The sequence below is a fragment of the Hyperolius riggenbachi genome, chromosome 12, assembly GCF_040937935.1.
Source record: "Hyperolius riggenbachi isolate aHypRig1 chromosome 12, aHypRig1.pri, whole genome shotgun sequence".
Classification (NCBI taxonomy): Eukaryota; Metazoa; Chordata; class Amphibia; order Anura; family Hyperoliidae; genus Hyperolius; species Hyperolius riggenbachi.
Window position 1 is genome coordinate 199,925,043 of NC_090657.1, and position 12,106 is coordinate 199,937,148.

General features: G+C 45.6%; 1 long non-coding RNA gene across 1 annotated transcript in view; it reads left to right on the forward strand.

The window, feature by feature from the left end:
* Positions 1-9,346: 9,346 nt before the first annotated feature.
* Positions 9,347-12,106, forward strand: part of LOC137541379 (uncharacterized) — a 73,294-nt gene continuing 70,534 nt past the window's right edge. The window contains exon 1 of the long non-coding RNA XR_011025138.1: positions 9,347-9,598. This is a non-coding gene — a long non-coding RNA (uncharacterized lncRNA). The remainder of the gene's footprint in view (positions 9,599-12,106) is intronic.

The following is a 12,106-nucleotide window of genomic DNA, read 5'->3' on the forward strand; positions in this document are numbered from 1 at the left end:
TAGGTTCCCCCAGTATAGGTTAGATAGGTAGGTACCCCCAGTATAGGCTAGATAGGTAGGTACCCCCAGTATAGGCTAGATAGGTAAGTGCCCCCAGTATCAGCTACATAGGTAGGTACCCTCCTCCCCCCATCATGGAGGAGGGAGTCAGCCGAGGGGAGAGCGACCCGACCTCTCCCTCCCTTCCTCTCCCGGGCCACCTTCCGTGCTCCCCCGATGTAGAGTAAAGCGCAGCAGGAAGCAATGTAGAGAGCAACTCACCTGCCTGCGTTCTAATCGCCGGTCACTATCCGCTGGTCTCCTCCTCTGCATAGCCGCTTATACACACTATACTTCCTGCTAAACCGGTACCCCCAAACAGGAAGTATAGTGTGTATAAGCGGCTATGCAGAGGAGGAGACCAGCGGCTAGTGACCGGCGATTGGAACTCAGGCAGGTGAGTTACTCTCTACATTTTCAATTTCACCGTGATGTTGCACTCAGTCCTCAAGTTCCTGTGTGGCTGCTGACTATGCACAGAGACAAGTCCCAGTGAAACAAATCCAATCAATTAGTCGTGCCAATGGTCCACACACTACACACGGCGTTCTACAGGATTTATTATCACTAGAGAGGTGGACGGTAAACTACTGCTTGAAGGTAGTAGAGGAAACTCCATAGTGAACTTTTGGGTGACCTAGGATACATAGAAATAGGTTTTCTCAATTATATGGATATGGATAGAGGATCCAATGGGAAGTAAAGGATTATGAATGACAGCCTGCATAACCAATGGGGATTCCAGAGATGGATGGGTGGTATTACATATTCAGCTCCACCCACCTCCATGACTATATAAGGCAGATGGGGAACCTCACTCATTTGATGGCTGACTTAGCTTGAGAGTACATCTCTCGTTTGTTGTTTTCCTTGTCTATATGTTTATAATTGGCTATATGATTCTTCTATAATGCACTTTGCACCCTAGCACTTTACTTATTCATGCCCTGACGACGGCTCTAGCTTTTATGAGCCAAAACATGTTGGTTTAGGTGGAGGTTTCTTTATTTATGTAGAATCTTATCAGCATTTGTATCTGGTAATGGGCAGAAACCCCAGGTGACCTAGCTGTATATAGGGTCTCCATGGGTGAGATACGCAATTTTTACTGCCTAACCGGATATTTGTAAAACAAACTAAAGGAAAAATAAATCAAAAAATAAAATTTATATTTTATACTATTATGAATTAAAAGTTACTTTTTAATATTGTCTCAAAACAGGGTCATAACTGTGTTTATAATGGTCCACACACGCCCAATTCAGATTGTGAGACCTTAAAAATAAAAACACAGACAAGCCGGTCTCCTCATAGTGAGTATTGCCTCAATACAGTACACCCTAGTGCCAACACACACTGCGTGAGGGTAATGGCTATCACCAAATGGCAGGGGATCACACAACCCCCTCTCAATCCCCACTCACCGGATGGCTTCTTTCAATAATTACACATCAAACATTTCATTCCGGCTGCACATAAAAATACTCTTGTATGTTTGCGTATCACAATACCCGTCCACCGACACCGGTCACCTCTCACATGCCAAGGCCGCGTCTGGTTCAGTATTCAGTTTGCGTGCGTCCTCCAAGCTCCGCCCTACACGTTTCGTCATGCACGCAAACTGAATACTGAACAAGACGCGGCCTGGGCATGTGAGAGGTGACCGGTGTCGGCGAACGGGTATTGTGATACGCAAACATACAAGAGTATTTTATGTGCAGCCGGAATGAAATGTTTGATGTGTAATTATTGAAAGAAGCCATCCGGTGAGCGGGGATTGAGAGGGGGTTGTGTGATCCTCTGCCATTTGGTGATAGCTATTACCCTCACGCAGTGTGTGTTAGCACTAGGGTGTACTGTATTGAGGCAATACTCACTATGAGGAGACCCGCTTGTCTGTGTTTTTATTTTTAAGGTCTCATAATCTAAATTGGGCGTGTGTGGACCATTGGCGCGACTAATTGATTGGATTTGCTCTCTACATTGTTTTCTGTTGCTCTCTACATTGCTTGCTGCTGCGCTTTACTCTGCATCGGAGGGGGAGCATGGAGGGCGGCCCGGGAGAGGAAGGGGGGGAGAGGTCGGGCCGCTCTCCCCACAGCTGCAGCTCCCCCTCCATCACTGCGCCCCCCCCCTCAGGGCGGCCGCACGGCCCTACAAAACGGGCCTGATCCTGACTCTATGGAAGGAGATAATAAGCCTGAGGTAGAGAATATAACCTTGTGAGACAATCATAACTATAAAGAAAAAGTAACATTAGTAAGCAGATATAAGATGGAACTGTGCCCCATTGTAGAATGGAATCTCCACTTTCACACATATCATACTTGATCAGATAATGACTCAGATGCTTCCAGCTAGTTGTTATGCCTGGTACATACACACCATGCAATTTCCCATCAGATAGACGGGTCCAAACGATGATTTCTGACAGGTCCTATCTGATCTGATTTCTGATCATGTTTCTGATGCATTTTTTGTAGAAGTTTTTGGAAAGTTTAATTGGAAAAACGATCTGAAATCAGATCGGATCTGTTCGAAATTATCAATTTGATCCGTCTATCTGAAGGAAATTGCATGGTGTGACTCAGGCATAACGCCTGTAGGATGTAGTCTTCCCAGTGAGTAAATCCTGGCACACACTTTCAATTATGATTGGCCAATCACTAACTAACCTTACCAACATGCACTATGGGATCCAACAGATATTGGATTTAATGAGCAGGTTCACACTTGGTCCGTTAACATATCTGTGGCTCTGTTTTTCAGGCCGGATCAAAACTGGAGCCACGGATACCAGTGTTAAAGATAGCAGTTCTCTTCACCCATTAAAGAAAAACAAAAAACTGATCCGACTGCGTTCAGGGGACCCGGTTTTAAAACCTGAACGGGCGGTCCGGATTTGCAACATTTTCAAGGACCCCCACTAGCTGGAGGGAGAGCGGGGATGGGTTACCCAGGTGAGGGGGGGGGGGACGACTCCCCTCCCCTCCCTGCTGCCGTTTCCATGGACTGGAAACGTCCTCTGTGGCTTTACCCTAGCCTCCGTTTTGTTTAGGTGAAAAAAAAAAAGGATCCATTTGAAACGGATTTGAACCTGAACGGACAAGTGTGGACCTAGCCATAGGTGGTATAATTGGTCAGTTATTGGCCAATCATAATTGAAAGTGTGTACCAGGCTACTAGAGTGATGATTGGCCTGCTTGGTGTTAGTAGTTTTCAGATCATGAAATCATTAGATTTGTGATCTGTTTATATAACTTTCTATTTGGCTACTAATTACCATAGTTTCTATGTACAGATCACAAATATGATTTGATGATCTGAAAACTACTAACATCAAGCTGGCCAATCATGAATCCACAGTTATGGTTACTAATGCACTTAAGGGGCCCATACACTGGTCGATTTCAGCGCGATCAGAAATCGATTCTACCAAATTCCCCATTTGATCAATTTGCAGCCGATTTCGATCGACTTGATCTATCTGACAGGATGGAAAATTTAGGTCGATCTGCAGCAGATCTACCTAAATTTTCCAACCTGTCAGATAGATCAAATCGATCGAAATCGGCCGCAAATCGATCGAATGGGGAATTTGATAGAATCGATTTCTGATCGATGGCCCATAGAGTTGCATTGGCTCTAATGGTCCAATAATGCATTTAAGGGGCCCATAAACTGGTCGATTTCAGCCATCGATCGATTCTATAGAATTGATCGATCAGAAATCAATTCTATCAAAGTCATCATTCGATCGATTTGCAGCCGTTTTTGATCGATTTGATCTATCTTACAGGATGGAAAATCTAGGTCGATCTGCTGCTGGTAGCAGATCGATAGAGTTGCATTTGATTTAATGCATTTAGATCGATTTTCAATAGATTTCATTCTGAAATCTATTGGAAATCTGTTCCTAGTGTGTGGCACACATCAGATAGATTCCTGTTAGATTGGACTTGACAGGCATCTGCCAGAAAGCTATCTGATGGTCAAATCTGCTGCAAATCTATAAGTGTATGGCCACTTTTAGATCGATTTCCAATAGATTTAATTTTGAATTTTATTGGAAACCTGTTCCTATTGTGTGGCACACATCAGATAGATTCCTGTCATATTGGACTTGACAGGCATCTGCCAGAAAGCTATCTGATGGTCAAATCTGCTGCAAATCTATAAGTGTATGGCCACCTTTACACTCAGCTCATAGGCCTGGTGCACACCAAAAACCGCTAGCAGATTTTGAAACGCTTTTTCTTATTTTTCTATGGCGTTTTGCGGATTGCTGCAGCAGATTTCAGTATAGTACATTTCATATATTGTTACAGTAAAGCTGTTACTGAACAGCTTCTGTAACAAAAACGCCGGCAAAACCGCTCTGAACAGGCGTTTTTCAGAGCGGTTTGCGTTTTTCCTATACTTAACATTGAGGCAGAAACGCATCCGAAATCAAAAAAAATGCCTCACCCCGGCATTTTTCGTTTCTGCAAAACGCCTCCCGCTCTGGTGTGCACCACCCCATTGAGATACATTGACCAAGCGGATCCGCAGCCGCAAGCGGCTGCAGAAACGCTGAAAAAGCCGCTCGGTGTGCACCAGCCCATACTCAGTGCCTAAAACTGACTGAGGCTGGGTGCACACATAACAGAGTGTGAAAGGTTGCGTTTTCTGTCATGTGTGGGGGTTTTTGTGTGTGTGTTTTAAGTACGTTTGCGGTTTTTCAAGCGTTTGTGTGCGTTTTTATGCATTTGTGTTTCGCATATACAAAACCCATATGCGGTTTGTATGCGCTTTTCAATTGCGTTTTATGCTAATCCCTAGGAGGAAAACAGGAAGTGGAAAAACATCAGAATTTTTTTTAAATAAAAAAACGCATATAAAAACACATGTAAAACGCAAACATAAAAAACGCATACCATTGCGTTCCCATTGACTTTCATTATGTGCGTTTTTTAATATTATGCAACAAAATCTGAATTTTAAAAACGCATATGCGTTTTTATATGCATTTTTTCCTGCGGCCCATCGACTTCCATTAGCGACAAAAATGCAGCGTTAGTTCTGCAACGTTAGCGTTTCTGCTAAGTGTGCACCTAACCTGTATGTTCTCTATTCTATATACTTATTCTTCCTACATGCATCCTCTATGTATAACCAGCTGAGTATTGTGAGGTCATCAGGTAATCCCAGCATCCTCTATACCCAGCTGAGTATTGTGAAGTCATCAGGTAATCCCAGCATCCTCTATACCCAGCTGAGTATTGTGAGGTCATCAGGTAATCCCAGCATCCTCTATACCCAGCTAAGTATTGTGAGGTCATCAAGTAATCCCAGCCAGCATCCTCTATACCCAGCTGAGTATTGTGAGGTCATCAGGTAATCCCAGCATCCTCTATACCCAGCTAAGTATTGTGAGGTCATCAAGTAATCCCAGCATCCTCTATACCCAGCTGAGTATTGTGAGGTCATCAGGTAATCCCAGCATCCTCTATACCCAGCTGAGTATTGTGAGGTCATCAGGTAATCCCAGCATCCTCTATACCCAGCTGAGTATTGTGAGGTCATCAGTTAATCCCAGCATCCTCTATACCCAGCTGAGTATTGTGAGGTCATCAGGTAATCCCTGCATCCTCTATACCCAGCTGAGTATTGTGAGTAGGGCTGAACGATTTTCGGTTTAAAACCGAAAATCGCGATGAGGGGGTTGACGATCTTCAGATCGTCAAAGTGTCGGTTTTGCTGCGATTTTTGGAGACACTGGTACCTACTCCTCTCCCAGCCCCCTCCTTCTCTCCTGGCCCCCTCCTCCAGCAAGTTCTTATCCCGTTTGGCTTCACTGCATTAAACTGCTGCGCGGTAAGCAGTGGTGAACAAGCAGCGAGTGTTGCCGAGTATTGCGGGGCCTGAATCAGGAAGTGTGACATCACTTCCTGGCGCCCACCGTTACCAAGCAACACTCGCTGCCTGTTCACCGCGGCTCACCGCGCGACACTCTAATGCGGTGAAGCCGCATGGAATCAGAACTTGCTGGAGGAGGGGGCCGGGAGAGAAGGAGGGGGCCGGGAGAGAAGCAGGTACCATCGTGAGGGGGATCTGCCTATATACACGAACAGGAAGGGGGGGGGGGGGGGAGGAGTGTATCTGCCTATACTAAAGGGGGGGGATCTGGCTATATATGCTAAAGAGGGGGATTAGGCTATATACATTAAGCCGGGGAAGGGGGGGGGACTGCCTATATACACACTAAAGGGGATCTACACTAATGGGAAGTGGGGAAGTGTGTCTGCCTATACTAAAGGGGAGATATGGCAATATAAGCTAAAGTGGGGGATCTGCCTATACTAAAGGGGGATCTAGCTATATACATTAAGGGGGGACGGACTGCCTATGTACACTAAAGGGGTGGTCTGGCTAAAGGGAGGGTAAAGAATCTGCCTATATACACTAAAGGCTCATACACACATCAGACCATAGTCTTTGGAAAATGAAAGATCACAGACCAATCTTCCCACCCTTCATGTAGTATGAGAGCCATACTCTACACAGTCTATTCTATGGAGCTGAACTCCACATCAGAAAAAAAATCTTTGCAAGATGCTGCACACACAGATGCTGTACAGACACAAAAGATCAGTATCTGCAAAAGATCTGTTCCTGCCAAAAATCTATTCCTGCAAATTGCAATGATAGTCTATGAGATCTGCAGATCATCATACACACATGATTTAACTGACATTCATCTGCAGATCAAGCAATCATCTGCAGATCTGAAAATCCATCCTGGTGGATCTGATCTGCAGATGAATGTCAGTTAAATCATGTGTGTATGATGATCTGCAGATCTCATAGACTATCATTGCAGTTTGCAGGAATAGATTTTTGGCAGGAACAGATCTTTTGCAGATACTGATCTTTTGTGTCTGTACAGCATCTGTGTGTGCAGCATCTTGCAAAGATTTTTTTCTGATGTGGAGTTCAGCTCCATAGAATAGACTGTGAAGGTATGGCTCTCATACTACATGAAGGGTGGTAAGATTGGTCTGTGATCCTTCATTTTCAAAAGACTATAGTCTGATGTGTGTATGTGGCCTAAGGGGGGGGGGGGGGGGGATCTGGCTATATGTACACTAAAGGGGGAATCTAGCAATATACACTTAAGGGGGATCAGCCTATATACACTAAAGGTGTGTGTGACTGTGTATGTGTGGGGGGAGGCGGGGGGATCTGGTTACACTAAAGGGGATCAGGATGGCTACCCTGAACTGCGGCACCATACACTGGCTACCCTGTACTGCAATACCAACACTGGCTAACCTGTACTGCGGTACCTAAACAGGCTAACCTGCACTGCGGTACCTAAACAGGCTAACCTGCACTGCGGTACCTATAGCTGGCTTATCTATACTGGGGCACCTATAGTTAGCTAACCTTTACTGGGAAACCTATAGCTGGCTAAACTATACTGGGGGCATTGTGAATTTAGTGCTAAAGCTCGATTTGAAGAAAATCGTGAAAAAAATCGAAATCGCAATTTTTGAGAGAAAAATCGCAATTTCATTTTTTTCCTAAAATCGTGCAGCCCTAATTGTGAGGTCATCCCAGCATCCTCTATAGTCAGCTGAGTATTGTGAGGTCATCAAGTAATCCCAGCATCCTCTATCTATACCCATCTGAGTATTGTGAGGTCATCAGGTAATCCCAGCATCCTCTATACCCAGCTGAATATTGTGAGGTCATCCCAGCATCCTCTATACCGAGCTGAGTATTGTGAGGTCATCAGGTAATCCCAGCATCCTCTATACCCAGCTGAGTATTGTGAGGTCATCAGGTAATCCCAGCATCCTCTATACCCAGCTGAGTATGGTGAGGTTATCAGGTAATCCCAGCATCCTCTATCTATACCCATCTGAGTATTGTGAGGTCATCAGGTAATCCCAGCATCCTCTATACCCAGCTGAGTATTGTGAGGTCATCCCAGCATCCTCTATACCCATTTGAGTATTGTGAGGTCATCAGGTAATCCCAGCATCCTCTATTTATACCCATTTGAGTATTGTGAGGTCATCAGGTAATCCCAGCAACCTCTATTTATACCCATCTGAGTATTGTGAGGTCATCAGGTAATCCCAGCATCCACTATACCCAGCTAAGTATTGTGAGGTCATCAGGTAATCCCAGCATCCTCTATACCCAGCTGAGTATTGTGAGGTCATCAAGTAATCCCAGCATCCTCTATCTATACCCATTTGAGTATTGTGAGGTCATCAGTTAATCCCAGCATCCTCTATACCCAGCTGAGTATTGTGAGGTCAACCCAGCATCCTCTATACCCAGCTGAGTATTGTGAGGTCATCAGGTGGGAAAAAAACAGCTGTCACTGATCAGTCAAGTTTTCATCTGGAAAGACAATTTACAGCATGCCAGTACTGTTTGCATGTAATTGATAATGTATTCTGTACCAGGGAATTGATTAAATTGTCTTCTATTCATAATTCACACTGATGTAATGATTACTGAGTGAGGTTTGTTGGCTTTTTTTGTATATAACGACTTTGCTTTACCTTTTCAATAAAACAAAAAAAAATACATATATGATTTTTTATTAGTTATTTGTCAGGTATATATAGCCATCATTTCTGATATCATTTGGTACATCTGCTTACATTACTATTTCTCTGGCTACTATATATATATATATATCGCTTTTATTACCATAATTGCTGTATTGAAATCCTTATGTGACGCTCTATGATTGTTGTTTAAATAATAAAAAAAAAGAATAATTACTAAAACATTCCTTCCGTTTTGACATCGGAGTTGCGATCAGCGGCAGAGGCGCCCCGCTCGGCTCAGCTCAGCTGTCCCTAGGCGAATGCCTCGCTCCCGCAGCGGACCTCTTTTAAAAAGCCACAGAGCGGACCACGTTGAGAACAGACACAGCCCCTGCACGCAGCTGTGCCACACTTGTGCTTCTTCTCCTGCCTCTTCGCGGGGTTTTCAGGCGATCGGTGACCCCCCAAACCCGGGACCACCCGCATATCTCCATCTCCGGACTCCCCCCGAAGACCCGAATAGGAATCCCGGAGGAATGTCGCCGCTTTCATGTGGGAATCCCCCGATCCATGGGCGCCCCCTGGCGGTCACAGCACTAGCGGCGGGGATACGGCTGTTCAAGGGCAGATTGCGGGGGTGAGAGGAGGCAGAGAGGGGAGATAGCTGCTGGGGATGGAGGAGGGCTCTCCGGCAGACACTGTATTGCTAATTGGGGCCTCCAGGGGGCGGTGATGGGGAGCTGTGAGCAGTGTTGTGTGATTGGAAAAGCACAGAGCCTGTCACGTGACCCCGGAGCTGTCGGCACTGGAAGCTCAGATGTGGCTCTGTCACCATAGAGGATCACGTGCAGAGGGGAGGGGCTCTGGCACATCCCCCCGACCCCCACATGCCTTTTTTCTACATACAACAAAGGTGGCTCCGATAAGCTCCGCCCCCGGCCGCGATAAGCTCCGCCCCCAATCCAGGACACTTTGGAGAGGCAGCCCTGACAGGAATTTGGGAGCAGGTGAGAATGTGCATCCCTGATAGCAGCACCCACATTGATCTCCCCCCCCCTTCACCCTCAGTGACCCCTCCTCCCCCCAGCACCCATAGTAACTTATCCTTCATTAATACACCCACACTGACCTCTTCCCCTATCACCCACACTGACCCCTCCCCCCCCAGCACCCACAGTAACTTCTCCCTCATCCACCCCCCTCACACACACACACACACACTGACCTCTCCCTCCACCCACACTATCCTCTCCATCACCCACACTGACCTTTCCCTCCCACCAGCACCCACACTGACCTCTCCCTCCCCCACCCCCCACACTAACCTCTCTCACCCCCCACAATCCACACTGACCTCTCCCTTCCCTGACAACCACACTGACCTCTCCCTTCCCCTACCACTCACACTAACCTCTCCCACCCCCCAGAACCCACACTGACCTCTCCCTTACCCGACAACCACACTGACCTCTCCCTTCCCCCACCCCCTACACTAACTTCTCCCTTCCCCAACAACCACACTGACCTGTCCCTCCCCCGACACCCACACAGACCCCCTGCCAGCACCCATCCTGACCTCTCCCTCCTCCCAGCACCTACACGGAGTTCTCCCTCCTCCAGCACAAGTGGCATAGCAATTACCATAGGAGCCATAGTAGCTGCTATGGCGGCCTTAGCCAAGGGCCCTATTCTCTTTTCTGGCGATAGGGGGGTCTGCTGCGAGCCTCATGGAGACCCGTGGCGGTCCCCCTGAAGTGTACAGCTAGCAAAGGGGGGACATTTCACCCTGGGCCGGCTTCACCGATGCAATAGAAAATACAGCTGTAACACTGCGACCACTCAATTAGCTCCGCCCCTACCTCTGTACCAGTCCACCTGGCTGTCATGCTTACTGCTTTCTGTGTTGGGTGCCAGGGATGTGATGCTCCTGTCATGCTCCTGCTATTTGCTGCTGTGGTGCTGTGCTCTGCCCCTCCGTCCTGGAACTTTCAATCTGGAAACCGTGGCGCAAGTGCCACATGTAACATTGCTGTATTTTCCCTATGGGCTAAAGTGCTGCGTTTTCCATATGGTCTAATGTGCTGCATTTTATATATTGGCTAACGTGCTGCATTTTATATATTGGCTATAGTGCTGCATTTTATATATTGGCTAACGTGCTGCATTTTATATATGGGCCAATATGCTGCATTTTATATATGGACTAACATGCTGCATTTTGTTTATTGGCTAACATGCTGAATTTTATATATATGTCAATATGCTGCATTTTGTTTATTGGCTAAGATGCTGCATTTTATTTTAGGGCTAACATTGCTGCATTTTGTATATGGTCTAAAATGCTGCTTTTCCATATGCAATGTGCTGCATTTTGTATATTGGCTAACGTGCTGCATTTTATATATGGACCAATATGCTGCATTTTGTATATTGGCGAAGATGCTGCATTTTGTATATTGGCGAAGATGCTGCATTTTGTATAGTGGCTAAAATGCTGCATTTTATATCAGGGCTAATTTTATATATGGGCTAACGTGCTGCATTTTTTTATACGGGCTAACGTGCTGCATTTTGTACATGGGCTAACGTGCTGCATTTTTTATACGGACAAACGTGCTGCATTTTGTACATGGGCTAACGTGCTGCATTTTTTATACGGACAAACGTGCTGCATTTTGTATACGGGCAAACGTGCTTCATTTTGTATACGGGCTAACGTGCTGCATTTTGTATACGGGCTAACGTGCTGCATTTTGTATACGGGCTAACGTGCTACATTTTGTATATGGGCAAACATGCTGCATTTTGTATATGGGCTAATGTGCTGCATTATGTATATGGGCTAACGTACTGCATTTTGTATATGGGCTAACATGCTGCATTTTGTATATGGGCTAACATGCTGCATTTTGTATATGGGCTAATGTGCTGCATTATGTATATGGGCTAACGTGCTGCATTTTGTATATGGGCTAACATGCTGCATTTTGTATATGGGCTAACGTGCTGCATTTTGTATATGGGCTAACGTGCTGCATTATGTATATGGGCTAACGTGCTGCATTATGTATATGGGCTAACGTGCTGCATTTTGTTTATGGGCTAATGTGCTACATTTTGTATATGGGCTAATGTGCTGCATTATGTATACGGGCTAACGTGCTGCATTTTGTATATGGGCTAACGTGCTGCATTTTGTATATGGGCTAACGTGCTGCATTTTGTATATGGGCTAACGTGCTGCATTTTGTATATGGTCTAACGTGCTGCATTTTGTATATGGGCTAACGTGCTGCATTTTGTATATGGGCTAACGTGCTGCATTTTGTATATGGGCTAACGTGCTGCATTTTGTATATGGGCTAACATGCTGCATTTTCTGTATGGGCTAATGTGCTGCATTTTGTATATGGTTTAAGATGCTGCATTTTCTATATGGGCTAACGTGCTCATTTTATTTTTGGGCTTACCTATTTATTTTCTATATAGGCTAATGTGCTGCATTTTCCGTACGG